This window comes from Pleurodeles waltl, chromosome 6 (genome assembly GCF_031143425.1).
Source record: "Pleurodeles waltl isolate 20211129_DDA chromosome 6, aPleWal1.hap1.20221129, whole genome shotgun sequence".
NCBI classification, from domain to species: Eukaryota; Metazoa; Chordata; class Amphibia; order Caudata; family Salamandridae; genus Pleurodeles; species Pleurodeles waltl.
This window is the reverse complement of record NC_090445.1, coordinates 656334738-656344300: the sequence shown is the minus strand read 5'-3', so window position 1 is coordinate 656344300 and position 9563 is coordinate 656334738.

The following is a 9563-nucleotide window of genomic DNA, read 5'->3' as shown; positions in this document are numbered from 1 at the left end:
TCCTATGTATCATAAAAACAGAAGATTTCTTTGAAGACATCCGCAATTCATTCACTGTTGAAAAATGGCAGGCGTGGGCCCAAGCAGATCCGAAAAGATCAATCAAGCAAGGATTACCCTTTTACGATGCTCGTTTGTTTGTGCCCACTACCAAACTTCGCAAGATAGTGTTTCATTGGTTGCATGTTATACCTACAGCACGTCACCCTGGTACTCCTAAAACTCTTGAATTAATCCAACGCTATTTTTGGTGGCGTACCTTAACAAAGGATGTAAAAACAATGGTAAACAACTGCGAAGTCTGTGCTCGCACTAAAACAAGTCATTCAAAACCGAAAGGGTTGTTACACCCACTCCCAACCCCAAGTCGTCTGTGGGAACACATCTCTTTAGACTTTATTACAGGTCTGCCAGTGGTACAACAGCATTCAGTAATTCTGGTGGTAGTAGATAGTCTCACGAAATATGGACATTTCATTGCCTGTAAGAAATTACCCACCTCTAGTGAACTGGCAACTATCTTACTGAATAGAGTGGTTCGTTATCATGGACTGCCAAAAGTTATCCTCTCCGATCGGGGATCGCAATTTGCCTCCAACTTCTGGAAGACATGGTGTAAAACACTCCAAGTGACATCTACCCTATCTACTAGCCACCATCCTCAAACAGATGGTCAAATGGAGAGACTAAATCAGACTTTGAAGCAATACCTATGTGCTTACGCTGAAAAAGCACTTAATTCATGGACATCAATGCTCTGGTTAGCTGAGTTAGCCTACAACAACTCCTTCCACACTTCTACTGGCGTTACACCCTTCTTTGGTTTGTTTGGCTATCATCCTGACACCTTGCCCATCACAATTCCTCAAGAAAGCTCTCTCACTCCAGCTGTGTCAGAAATCATTCAACATTTGCATCAAACTCAGAAATCGATGTAACAACATTTAGAAAAAGCCAAACAAAAATACAAAAAGCATTATGACAAGAAACATTGTGAGGGACCGCAGTATCAACCTGGTGACAAAGTGTGGCTTTCCACAAAACATATAGACTTCAAGACGAAGCACATGTTCAACCCCAAATTTATAGGTCCTTACACTGTTCTTCAGCAAATCAGTCCTGTGACCTATAACCTACAATTGCCAAAATCATTACGGATTCATCCAGTGTTCCATACTTCCCTCTTAAAAAAGGCAGTCCAAAAGGTCCGCCCTCATCCAGCTCCTGTTCTAGTACAGAGGGAAGAAGAATATGAAGTCAAGAAAGTGTTGGACTCTAAACTGAGAGGGCATAACCTATGGTACTTAATCTCATGGAAAGGTTATGGCCCTGAAAGTAATTCATGGGTTTCCGCATCTGATGTTCATGCTCCAGTACTTGTGAGACGCTTTCATCGTCTCAATCCAGATAAACCAGGCCCTAGAGCGCGCCTGGGAGAGGGGAGTACTGTCAACACCAGGACAGTGCGCGCTCTACGGGCATCTAGAATGCAAAAACCCAACACTCGCAAGATAAAGTAATTTATGCATTGTGATGATATGTTATTGTTTAACCTTTTGCATTGCAGAAATCCATCCAAAAGATTCATTTTTAAGGTGCTTATAAATACTGTACATTTACAATGTGTTGCTGCAGACATTCAGAGTGTGTTAGGGTGTGGTCCCTTTCCAGGGCCTTCTGGAGACTTTCCCTGCAACATGCCTGGGTGTGGTTCTAGGCTGGGCCAAGACTTTATAAAAGAGAGTCAGCCCAACTTCCAGTGCTCACTATTCAGAGGTCCTGGTGCAGAGCAGCAGCTTCTTCCTGAGCTCCTGTCCCGGCGGCCTATTTGGATTTTCCAGTCTTCTGCACTCATCTCTCATTGGTGCTCACTGTTTCCAGGCGGTAAGACGGTGTTTGGACATTTCCCAACACCGTAATTGAGAATCTTCATATTATTGATTTTAATTCTTAAATGAATAACAGATTACTTGTGCGCTGCCATTTTTTGACATTTGTATGGTGGTTTGCAAATAGGGAGGACGCGCAATTTATTCCGTAAAGATTTGACTTCGTTATCACATTATTGTTCATTGCGCGCTGATATTTCTTGACATTTACATGATGTTTTACGAGTTGGCAAGACGTGCAACTCGTTTCATGAGCATTTAACTTTGTTGTTCATTCCGCGCTACCTTTTCTTGACATTTACATGGTGGTATTCGAATCGGCGAAACGCGCGATTCACTTCTCGTGTGTAATTCATGCTGTTCATTGTGCGCTACCATTTTCTGGCATTTACATGGTGGCATTCGAATCGGCAACACGCGCGATTCTTTCGTTGAGTGTTTTTTTATGTTATTCATTGTGCGCTACCATTTCTTGGCTTTTGTATGGTGGCATTTGAATCGGCAAGACGCGGAATTCTTTCCTCGTGTATAAATAATGTAAGTTACTGTACGCTACCATTCTAAGACATTTTCTTGGTAGCATTTCAAGTTGACACGTCGCATGATTTATTCCTTGAATCTACGTTGTGTGATTTCATGGTGCACAAAACTTTATGGTGTTTAATACTCATATAAAAATCTGCAGTGTGCGCAATTTACTTCCCAATGTTTTTTCTGAGATGAACTCAACACAATACCAGAGTTCTAGAGGTAATTCTGTGTGTTCCTGATATGTATTCCTAAAAGGAGATTCATATGGTTGTTTAGAAATTGCTCAGAGTGTTTCCTGATTCTCATGCTAAAGAAAGTACTTGAATCTGAAAGTACTATTTAACTTTTCCTGTTTCCTCCTCAGGTATTTGGTCATCTAAAGCCTAGTCAGTTTTAGGATTATTCTAGGGTTGTTCATGTTTTTCGGAAAAGACGAAGCTTAGAGTTGTAGCATGGTACTGATTTCATGAGATGTAATTTTGATGTTGTGTTTTAACCTTTTGCTTCCTACAGGTCTCCTTCCCAGCTGTTCCCGTCCTAATCCCCTTTTCCCCACTTGGACTCTCTTAGACTCTGTGATAAATCTAATCAGAGTATTGGAGCTGTCTTGTGGTGGAAGTGTTGGGAACGTGCACGGACCCTGAGGATCTGGTGACTCTGACAGAATAGTGAGGCCACGAATTATTATCCTCCTGGATTGTGTATGTTCTCAGCATGGCCACACTGAACAAGCTAGTCAAGGCTATCACCCAGCTCCAGTCAGAAGTGGTATCATCAAAGGATTTGACAAATAGTCTAGCTGAGAGGGTGAGTCAGTTACAGAATAAGGTTGAGAAGAAAGAACAAAGTCCCACAGGTGTGTCTTGGCCAGGTACTTCTTCTCAGACTTCTGGAGGTAGTCCGACTAACATTTCCCTCAATGTTCCTTCAGCCATTCCTTTAGCTCCCCCAGAACGCTTCTCAGGTGATCCCTTGAAAGCGCAATCTTTTCTGGTTCAAGTGGAACTTCACTTCACCTGCAGACCACATACTTTCCCCGATGCCCAGTCTAAAGTAGCTTTCTTGTTGTCATATCTGTCTGGAGATGCAGCTACCTGGGCTATTCCTCTTGTGCGTAAAAATAGTCCCCTGTTGTACAACTGGAAAAATGTTGTTCGTGAATTTGAGAGAGTTTTTGATCGTAGAACTGTAACACAGTCAGCAGATCGTGAATTATTAGACTTACGCTAAGGGAATCAGGACTTAGGGGGTTATTACAACTTTGGAGGAGGTGTTAATCCGTTCCAAAAGTGACGGATATACCACCAGCCGTATTACGAGTTCCATAGGATATAATAGACTCGTAATACAGCTGGTGGTATATCCGTCACTTTACCATCACTTTTGGGACGGATTAACACCTCCTCCAAAGTTGTAATAACCCCCTTAGTGTCATATTTAGCCAACTTTAATCGGCTGGTCGCTGAGACATCCTGGCCTGAAGAAAAACAAGCGGCCTTGTTTTACAGGGGACTCAAAGAGGAGCTAAAAGACATCTTAGCGCGAATCGACCCACAACCTGCAAACTGTCAAGATTTAATAAACCTTGTCTTGAGGCTTGATCATCGTTTAAATGAACGAAAAGGAACACGTAAAAAGACTGAAAAACATTCTTGGCATGCTCATGATAACAAAGACTCAAGAACTCCGAGAGAAAGAACGCCGGAACCGATGGAAATTGAAACCATCAGGAGACCTTTGACCAAAGACGAAAAGGATCTACGCAGAAAAAATGGGCAATGTCTCTATTGTGGGCGGAAAGGTCATTTCGCCAAAGATTGTCCAATCAAAACAAAGAGCAAGCGAGGCCCAGTTCAGAAAGTTGCAACCAATGCATCAGTCGAGTCGGAAAATCTAAAGCACCCAAGTTGCAGAGAAGGGTTGCTCCTGGGTGTCACTGTGGATCCTTCACAAGCCAAACATCTAAAATTGGGAATAAGAGTTCAAGTCAAGAAAAAGACCTATTTCAAGAAGGCTCTAGTCGACTCTGGGGCTACCGGAAACTTTGTTGACGCCCAATTGGTTCGTGCATGGGGGATCTCATGTATTGAAAAGAAGACTCCAGAAACCATCCAGGCAGTTGATGGAAAACTCTTGACTGGAGGTCCGATAACTCTTCAGACTGTCCCCTTGACAATAATTTGTGAAGGTAAAAATCAAAGAAAGAAACATAAAGAGGAACTCATCCTTGACGTGATCCATGCTCCCCAGTATGGGATCATCCTTGGCTTGCCATGGTTAACTCATCACAATCCAGAGATTAATTGGCCTGAACGAAAGATCGTGTTCTCATCAGTGCTATGTAAAGAACATTGTCTCCAAAGGACTCAAGAATCGGAACTTCGCCATTCTTACATAGCTACCGCCGCAGAGAAAGAAGTTCAGTTGCCCAAACAGTATTCGTCTTATGAAGATGTATTTGATGAGAAGGAAGCAGAGAACTTACCTCCTCATAGATCTTATGACTGTCAAATTGATCTAGTCCCAGGGGGAATACTTCCCAACTGTCGTGTGTATGCCCTTCAGAACATGAAAATCAACATTTACGAAAATACTTGGATAAATTCTTAGAGAATGGTTTCATCCGCCCCTCTAAGTCTCCCACAGGTTCTCCTTTGTTTTTTGTTCCAAAAGTGAACGGAGAGCTTCGAGCTTGTATCGACTATAGGGGCTTGAATAAAATCACCATCAAGAACAAATATCCTTTGCCTCTAATTGCGGTCTTACTGGAACAAGTAAAGAACGCAAAAATCTACACAAAGCTTGATCTTCGAGGTGCTTACCATTTGGTCAGAATGAGAGAGGGTGACGAATGGAAAACGGCATTCAAAACAAGATATGGCCTTTTTGAATACACCGTCATGCCTTTTGGTCTGTGCGATGCTCCAGCAGCATTTCAATTTTTCTTAAATTACGTTCTTAGAGAGTACCTTGATATCTTTGCCATAGTTTACGTTGAAGACATTTTGATCTACTCAGACAATGAGAATGAACATGTTCAACATGTCAAGAAAAGTTTGGCAGCCCTTCATAAACACCATTTATATTGCAAGCTAACCAAGTGTGAGTTTCATGTTACCACAGTTGAGTTTTTAGGGGTTATCCATACCCCTCAAGGTATGGTGATGGCAGAAAGGAAAGTAAAAGCCGTATCTGAATGGCCCATCCCAAAGTCTGTTCGTGATGTACAATGTTTCCTGGGCTTTGCAAAGTTTTACCGGAGGTTCATCAATCATTTCTCCCAGACAGTGGCTCCAATTACTAAGTTATTAAGAAAGAAAGAAAAATTTGCATGGTCCCCAGAAGCAGACCAAGCCTTTTCAACTTTGAAAGAAGCTTTCTCCACTGCCCCAGTCTTGACTCATCCAGATGCGGATCGACCTTTCATAGTGGAAGCTGATGCTTCAGATGTGGCGATAGGAGCAGTCTTGTCACAACAAAACAAAGACACTGGTCAGCTTCATCCTGTAGCTTACATGTCTCGGAAGTTGAACGAAGCCGAACAGAACTATGTCATTGCTGAAAAAGAGCTTCTGGCGATTCGTGACGCCTTTAAAGAATGGAGACATCATTTGTTAAGAGCTAAATATACTGTCACAGTATATACTGATCACCGCAATCTTCAATTCATGAGTTCTGCCAGACTTTTGACTCCTCGGCAATTACGCTGGATGCTGTTTTTTGCTGAGTTTGATTTTGTGGTAACCTTCCGGCCTGGTAAAGATAATCGCAAAGCTGACGCCTTGTCCCGCCAAGAGTCTACCACATTGCCTGCAGTTCAAACCTCCAGAGCTATCATTGCTCCTGACAAGGTCCTATGTATCATAAAAACAGAAGATTTCTTTGAAGACATCCGCAATTCATTCACTGTTGAAAAATGGCAGGCGTGGGCCCAAGCAGATCCGAAAAGATCAATCAAGCAAGGATTACCCTTTTACAATGCTCGTTTGTTTGTGCCCACTACCAAACTTCGCAAGATAGTGTTTCATTGGTTGCATGTTATACCTACAGCACGTCACCCTGGTACTCCTAAAACTCTTGAATTAATCCAACGCTATTTTTGGTGGCCTACCTTAACAAAGGATGTAAAAACAATGGTAAACAACTGCGAAGTCTGTGCTCGCACTAAAACAAGTCATTCAAAACCGAAAGGGTTGTTACACCCACTCCCAACCCCAAGTCGTCTGTGGGAACACATCTCTTTAGACTTTATTACAGGTCTGCCAGTGGTACAACAGCATTCAGTAATTCTGGTGGTAGTAGATAGTCTCACGAAATATGGACATTTCATTGCCTGTAAGAAATTACCCACCTCTAGTGAACTGGCAACCATCTTACTGAATAGAGTGGTTCGTTATCATGGACTGCCAAAAGTGATCCTCTCCGATCGGCGATCGCAATTTGCCTCCAACTTCTGGAAGACATGGTGTAAAACACTCCAAGTGACATCTACCCTATCTACTAGCCACCATCCTCAAACAGATGGTCAAATGGAGAGACTAAATCAGACTTTGAAGCAATACCTATGTGCTTACGCTGAAAAAGCACTTAATTCATGGACATCAATGCTCTGGTTAGCTGAGTTAGCCTACAACAACTCCTTCCACACTTCTACTGGTGTTACACCCTTCTTTGGTTTGTTTGGCTATCATCCTGACACCTTGCCCATCACAATTCCTCAAGAAAGCTCTCTCACTCCAGCTGTGTCAGAAATCATTCAACATTTGCATCAAACTCAGAAATCGATGCAACAACATTTAGAAAAAGCCAAACAAAAATACAAAAAGCATTATGACAAGAAACATTGTGAGGGACCGCAGTATCAACCTGGTGACAAAGTGTGGCTTTCCACAAAACATATAGACTTCAAGACGAAGCACATGTTCAACCCCAAATTTATAGGTCCTTACACTGTTCTTCAGCAAATCAGTCCTGTGACCTATAACCTACAATTGCCAAAATCATTACGGATTCATCCAGTGTTCCATACTTCCCTCTTAAAAAAGGCAGTCCAAAAGGTCCGCCCTCATCCAGCTCCTGTTCTAGTACAGAGGGAAGAAGAATATGAAGTCAAGAAAGTGTTGGACTCTAAACTGAGAGGGCATAACCTATGGTACTTAATCTCATGGAAAGGTTATGGCCCTGAAAGTAATTCATGGGTTTCCGCATCTGATGTTCATGCTCCAGTACTTGTGAGACGCTTTCATCGTCTCAATCCAGATAAACCAGGCCCTAGAGCGCGCCTGGGAGAGGGGAGTACTGTCAACACCAGGACAGTGCGCGCTCTACGGGCATCTAGAATGCAAAAACCCAACACTCGCAAGATAAAGTAATTTATGCATTGTGATGATATGTTATTGTGTAACCTTTTGCATTGCAGAAATCCATCCAAAAGATTAATTTTTAAGGTGCTTATAAATACTGTACATTTACAATGTGTTGCTGCAGACATTCAGAGTGTGTTAGGGTGTGGTCCCTTTCCAGGGCCTTCTGGAGACTTTCCCAGCAACATGCCTGGGCGTGGTTCTAGGCTGGGCCAAGACTCTATAAAAGAGAGTCAGCCCAACTTCCAGTGCTCACTATTCAGAGGTCCTGGTGCAGAGCAGCAGCTTCTTCCTGAGCTCCTGTCCCGGCGGCCTATTTGGATTTTCCAGTCTTCTGCACTCATCTCTCATTGGTGCTCACTGTTTCCAGGCGGTAAGACGGTGTTTGGACATTTCCCAACACCGTAATTGAGAATCTTCATATTCTTGATTTTAATTCTTAAAAGAATAACAGATTACTTGTGCGCTGCCATTTTTTGACATTTGTATGGTGGTTTGCAAATAGGGAGGACGCGCAATTTATTCCATAAAGATTTGACTACGTTATTACATTATTGTTCATTGCGCGCTGATATTTCTTGACATTTACATGATGTTTTACGAGTTGGCAAGACGTGTAACTCGTTTCATGAGCATTTAACTTTGTTGTTCATTGCGCGCTACCTTTTCTTGACATTTACATGGTGGCATCCGAATCGGCGAAACGCGCGATTCACTTCTCGTGTGTAATTCATGCTGTTCATTGTGCGCTACCATTTTCTGGCATTTACATGGTGGCATTGAATCGGCAACACGCGCGATTCTTTCCTTGAGTGTTTTTTCATGTTATTCATTGTGCGCTACCATTTCTTGGCTTTTGTATGGTGGCATTTGAATCGGAAAGACGCGCAATTCTTTCCTCGTGTATAAATAATGTAAGTTACTGTGCGCTACCATTCTAAGACATTTTCTTGGTAGCATTTCAAGTTGACACGTCGCGTGATTTATTCCTTGAATCTACGTTGTGTGATTTCATGGTGCACAAACCTTTATGGTGTTTAATACTCATATAAAAATCTGCAGTGTGCGCAATTTACTTCCCAATGTTTTTTCTGAGATGAACACAACACAATACCAGAGTTCTAGAGGTAATTCTGTGTGTTCCTGATATGTATTCCTAAAAGGAGATTCATATGGTTGTTTAGAAATTGCTCAGAGTGTTTCCTGATTCTCATGCTAAAGAAAGTACTTGAATCTGAAAGTACTATTTAACTTTTCCTGTTTCCTCCTCAGGTATTCGGTCATCTAAAGCCTAGTCAGTTTTAGGATTATTCTAGGGTTGTTCATGTTTTTCGGAAAAGACGAAGCTTAGAGTTGTAGCATGGTACTGATTTCATGAGATGTAATTTTGATGTTGTGTTTTAACCTTTTGCTTCCTACAGGTCTCCTTCCCAGCTGTTCCCGTCCTAATCCCCTTTTCCCCACTTGGACTCTCTTAGACTCTGTGATAAATCTAATCAGAGTATTGGAGCTGTCTTGTGGTGGAAGTGTTGGGAACGTGCACGGACCTCGAGGATCTGGTGACTCTGACACATTATCTTCCACAAGCCAATCACACATTCCACCACATCCTTCTAGGACATCTCAGAAGTTCCTTGACAACCTTCTCTAACTGAGATGAATGGTGCCCAAAAAGAGGTTCAAAGGGGCCGAACCCAACTAGTTTCTTTGGAGGTTCCCTGTAGGTGAACAAGAGGTATGACAGGAGTTGATCCTATTTTCTCCTGAGGTTCTTTGGCAT